The following is a 6,149-nucleotide window of genomic DNA, read 5'->3' on the forward strand; positions in this document are numbered from 1 at the left end:
AAGAAGAATCAGTGACATTAGCTGACTTTGCTGGAGTGAATTCAGTGTTTCATCTGTAGTTTCAGGACTTCTTCATACAAATCAGGAAACATTACAAAGCAGAGCTGGAGCCTGTGGACTTCATAACCAGGTCTGAGGAAGTCAGGATCAATATCAACCACTGGGTGGAGAAACAGACTCAAGGTGGAGTACACACACTGATGTATGTCTTTGTAGGTTCACGGTCATTCAGCTCATAGTAGCCTGGAGCTTCTTCAGTGATCATGTGATTATGCACATGAACAATAGTGGGTCACAACCACCTCCAGGGGACTACACCCACTGGGGTTCAAATACCTGGGTCTCTCCACCTTTTGGTTTGAGAACTGAAGAAGCCTTTTGGATAAGTGGTGAAAGGCTTTTTTTATTACTTTTCCTGGTCACACCGTGTGACCAGGAAAAGGAATAAAAAACAACTTTTGTATCCCTGCTTCTATCTTGTAATATATACAGACTATTGGTCAACGTGGGTTTACCACCATAGAACGTTTCCATATACTCTGCTGAGGAATAATTTCTTCAGGCTTTACTAATGATCACACAATATACTCTGACACTGTTAAAACATCGGTTTTAAATCCCACCATGTTCCTACAAAGGCTGAAAGAGTGTGTGAGTCCATCATGTTTTCATAGATTTGTGGATGAAAACGTCTCATAGTTTCCATGTGGTTTTAATGTGGTCACCAGGTAAACTCAAAGATATGGTTGGAGAAACTGTGCTGAGTGAACTGACCCGGCTGGTGCTGGTCAATGCCATCTACTTCAAAGGCACCTGGAATGAACCATTCCTGAGGATTGAAACTCATGATGCTGAGTTTAGACTCAACAAGGTAAAACTGCACATGGAAACAGTGAATACTGTCTATGACATGCAGAGGTGGGAAGTAACGAAATACAAATACTTCCTGAATACTGTTAGGAATAACATTACTAATCATAAAAGGGGACCAGACTCTCCTCATAATCCACAGACACTCCCACCTTCTCAGGACCAGACTGAAGACAGAGACGGACTGGAAGGAAAGCAAGAACTTTGTTCTCATTTCCATTTCTCAGCTCCACAGTCCTGACGAACAGGCCACAATCTGTGAGGATCCATGACGTCTCCTCCTCTCCCATCATCCTGTATACATATGACTACCCAGCAAAACACCCTGGGTGTCATATTGTAAAGTCTGCAGATGACACAGCAGTGGTCAGATGCAACGCTAACAACGATGAGTCCAGCAGGAGGTGGAACACCTGGTGGGTTGGTGCATCAATGTGACAAAAACAAAGGAGATGATTGTGAGCTTCAGAAGAGTCAGACACCCCCTCTCTTTGGGCTGTCTGGATGATTCTTCCAAACATCACCACAGTGTGCTTGTTTTCCATCATCAGACAGGATGAGATTAGGATGAGCTGTACCAGGATCAAGAATCACATCCACTGCATACTGCTGGACCCTCTTCAGCCACATGGCATTTATAATTTATGACTTTGTATATCATGTGTAAAATTCATTATGGTAAAAGCCTGTAAAGACGTGACTCTAATGTCAACTACAAGCTATAAGAGGAAGAACCTGCATGCTGGTTTAGATGGAAGAGCAAAGCAAGAGAAACCAGCAGCTACCTGTCCAAAGTGTGCACATAATTCAGAGCTGCTCTGAGAAACCGCTCAATCCACTCCATAGGACTACAAATGTCAACCCTCAGAGAATAGTAGTGACATCTGTTTAATGGGAATATACACTGTGAAAATATAGCGATTATAAGGCAAACTAAAAACACACAGCTGTAAGAGGTAAACACGATGGCAGAGGTCATTTATGGCACTCACTGACTGACCACCTCTTGCTGCTATTCCGGTAAAACACAGGGGCAGAGCTGACACAGGGTTTATACAGGAATCCTAGAGTTCAATTTACTACCTTTTACTACCTATTTTTACTACCTCTACAATATTTCTACTACCAGCACGAAATCGAGCAGGAGCCTTTTTTGGGCCGGCGGTAGATTAACAGCACAAACCCATGTAAGTTGATAGCCCATCTCTCACCGAAGACAACTTTATCCCACTTACTTGAAGGTGTAACTGTGACTTTGTCTAAGACCTCATATACATTAATATTTCAAACACATTTCAAGAAGACTCGGGAAAGTTGTTTTTTTAAGAATATAAACAAAATGCAATGAAATTCAAGTTTCACAAGCCGATGATTTATTTTCCAGTAGAATATTTTCCAGTAGAATATTGGAATACTGGTTTGCTGCTGAGGTGTGACAGCAATACTTGTGCTCGTAGCTGATGAGGTTGCAGTTGCAGTGCTTTGTGTAGCACCAGAAAACAAAATAGGGATCTGCTCCCCACGCGCAAATCTGCTGCTGGTGAATGGTGGATACTCGGTGTGATTTCATCGCCGTCACACGTCCAGGTCAAATTTATATTTTTTCTGCACACTTTACAAAACACCTCTCGATCATTCCCCATGACCGGCTTAACCCACTGGGGTCCAGGGTATATTTGGCCATTTTTGACTGCTTTTGTTTTTAGCTTTATAGTTGACCTTAGAAACTGTTTGTCATGGTGGCCGACGGAAAACAGACCCAGATGCAGAGGCAACAGTTCACAGAAAACAGAGTCTTTATTTCAAAAATAACTGCAAACAGGGAAAACAGGGGAGAGTGGAAAGAGCAGGGGAGAAGCTGAAAAGAAAAACGAACAGGGTCAGGCAGGAAATTAACTAAAAAAGGTGATGGGCGGGGGGAAGGTAAGGTGGTTTATTCTGAACTCAGGTTTTACGGTCTGGTCGGGGATGAGGCTGGCGGGTGAGTCAGGGCGGGGTTGTCCGAGGGGCAGGCAGGCAGAAGCAGATGAAGGCAGGGGAGCAGGGCCGAGTGGATGGATTCTGGAGTGGTGGTGGCTGGAATCACTGCTCACAGGTAAGGTAGAAAGGAATCCAGAGCAGGGAAACGAAGGCTGGTACACCAGGGAGGATTACTAAACAGGAGGAAGGCAAAGCTGGTAAGTACAAATATGAATATCTAGAGAATGAACCTTAACTAGTTTTACTTTGAGTAGTCTGGTTACTACCACAAAGAGCAGAGAAACAATCTGGCGGCAAGTCAGCGTCTCAGCCCCTCCTAAATACTCCCAACCTTGATGAGCAACAGGAAACAGCTGCCTGCCCCAACGGACCACCTGGAAGACTGAAAACACTCCCAACCACATGGCCCGCCCTGACCATGACACTGTTTACCTTGCCTTGTTTAGTATCATTTTTTGTGTGTGACTGTATAGTTATTCTTTCATTTTCACATACTGTATTAACACATTGGACTTATAATCACATGAAAACATAAAATCCAAGTAGATAAAAAGTTAGATTTTTTTTTACTGTAAAAATCACAAACATGCTTAATGAATTATTTTTTCAATTAAAATGCAAATATAAGTTGTAAATTTTCAGAACTTGTCTAAAAATATAGTAAATAATAAATAAACAACTATTCACAATAAAATGCAGGAAAGGCCTCAGGCATTTTCCTGTATAACTATTTGCAGAGCAATCAGGTCTCAGATTAAGATGCTAGACAAATTATTTATGCCACCTCAAAAAACAGTTTCTGTTCTCCACAAGACTGGGGGGCCCATCACAGGCAAAACTTGCCAGTAATGTTGTGTCTTTTACCACTTTTTCACTTGCTCCCCAGCAGCCAAATGCACCCAAATGCATCGTGTTACTGCATAATTTTCTGATCGGTTGATATGGTGCATTTTTCCACCAATAGGAAAGGGGTTGTCGGGAATTGTTTTGTTTTTATTAGCAAGCAGTTCCTGTTAGCGAAACTCACGTTTTTGCCGTTTGTTTCAGCACAAAACGCGCATCGAAGATGAGGACAATATACAGGAAAACGCATGGCATAAATTATTGGGCATAACTCTGGTTTTACTTGGTCTATCAACGTAATTTAAAAACTGGTGTGTAGTTTGAAGTCTGCACTTTGGATTCATGGCAGCAGCATCCCGATGCTATGTCATCTCAAATTGGCGATGTCATTTTGACGCGCCAGCGCGTCCGTGGACTCCAGAGTATGGCAAGCCATTAAGATCATAATTCGCCACTATTCTAACGCGTTTAATAAATTATGATCTTAATGGCTTGCCATAGAATTTTCCCATGAAGAGACGGAAAATGACTCCGCGCATGCGCACAGCAGAACAGACAGTGGACCCAATTGAGTCTATCAACATCAGCTCAGGTCCTGATGAGTAGTTATATTTCTATACAGATTTTATTGTTAAATGAACTTAAAACAAAGAGTCTGCATCAATGGAAAAGTCAAAATATGTTGAAGGGGTGATGAAAAATTTACTACCAAGTCAAATTCTGTTTGTTACCTTTTACTACCTTTTAATAGCCTTAATTTGAGCTCATTTAATTCACTACCTTTTACTACCCCGCAGAAACCCTGTAGTTGTAGTTCACTACAATACAGAGTAAGCTAACTCAAATTTTAATGAAATAACAGCTGCTTACAATAACAGTACCATGCCCGATTAAATATGTCTGTGTAGTGCCCGATTAAGTTTAGAATTTCCAATACTTTATCGGATATCTTTTATTTATCTTTTTCACTTGTCGCATTCATCCAGTAATAAGCCATTATTTTACAAGCAGTTTTAAATTGTGTCTGGTGCGCCCCCATCCCACTGGAAGAACTGGGGATAATGCTATCACATTACATCCACGTTAGCTAGCGAGCTAAGACGGAGAGCGTGTGTGGACAAAGCTAAGATGACGCTCAGTGAAAGGGTCTCTGGCTTACCGCAGGAGTCCAGATATCCTTCTCTGTCCGGAAATGTGTTTAGTACAGACATAGAGCCCAATTTGTGATTGCCCTGTTGCTGTTTACCCACTGCCATGTCTGAAGAAAGCACGAGAGGGCGCCATAACATCCTTTATATTATACGAAATGTAATTCAGCAATAAATAAATAAATAAAACAACAACAAAACAAAATCCCGAAAGCAACCAAACAAAAAAAAATGTTATACGGCAGTGCATGCATCTAGTAAGGGTCCCTACTCCAATCTCATTGTACATCCTGTATAATGACAATAAAGGCATTCCATTCAGTTCTATTTTAGCTAGGCCCTCTTATGCTACCTAAGCCCGCTTCAGACTATAAGCGAGACATATACAGTGCCCTCCATAATTATTGGAACAAAGACACAATTTTTTTTTAGTTTTGCCTCTGTACACCACCATATTGGATTGTAATTCAAACAATCACTATGTGACAAAACTGCAGGCCTTCAGCTTTAATTCAAGGGATTTTATAAAAATATAGCATCAACTGTTTAAGAATTACAGCCATTTTTATACACAGTTCCTGATTTTCAGAGGTTCAAAAGCAATGGGACAAACTAACATAAATTTACATATAAAGTCTTTTAATAGCTGGATAAAACAAACATTTTCAGCCAATGTCTGCCTGAAGTTTAGAACCCATGGACATCACCAAATGTTGTGTTTCCTCCCTTGAGTTGCTCCACTGGGCCTTTACTGCAGCCACCTTGATTTGCTGCTTATTTGTGGATCTCTCTGCGTTCAGTTTTATCTTCAGTAACTGAAAATCATGCTCTGTTGGACTGAGAACAGATGTCTGACTTGACCATTGAAGAAGTTCGCATTTCTTTTCTTTCTTTCTTTCCTTTTTATTCTTTATTTGCAAATATTAACTTTACAAAAACATAACTTGACAACAAATGTTGGGGGGAAAAAACAGCAAAACAAACAAACAAACAAAACGAACACAAAGAAACCAGAAGCTGCCATCTAAGTACAATTAAATAATAAATAGCTCTCCTTAAGTTAAAAAAAAAAAACAAACTTCAGCAGAGAAACCTGCTACCTGCCTTACGTACCACTGGTTATGCCACATTGTGTCAAAAAGAGTCTCCAAGTTTTGTCAGATCTCTCTGGTATATTGCAGTCATCCATCTGCAGTTTTTCCATTTGGAGACTGGACACCATCTCTTTGAGCCAGAGTGTGAACCAGGGCGCATTTGCAGTTTGCTTTGGGTCATTATCCATTTGCACTGTGAAGCTTCATCTAATAA

The sequence above is a fragment of the Archocentrus centrarchus genome, chromosome 20 (assembly GCF_007364275.1).
Source record: "Archocentrus centrarchus isolate MPI-CPG fArcCen1 chromosome 20, fArcCen1, whole genome shotgun sequence".
Taxonomy (NCBI): Eukaryota; Metazoa; Chordata; class Actinopteri; order Cichliformes; family Cichlidae; genus Archocentrus; species Archocentrus centrarchus.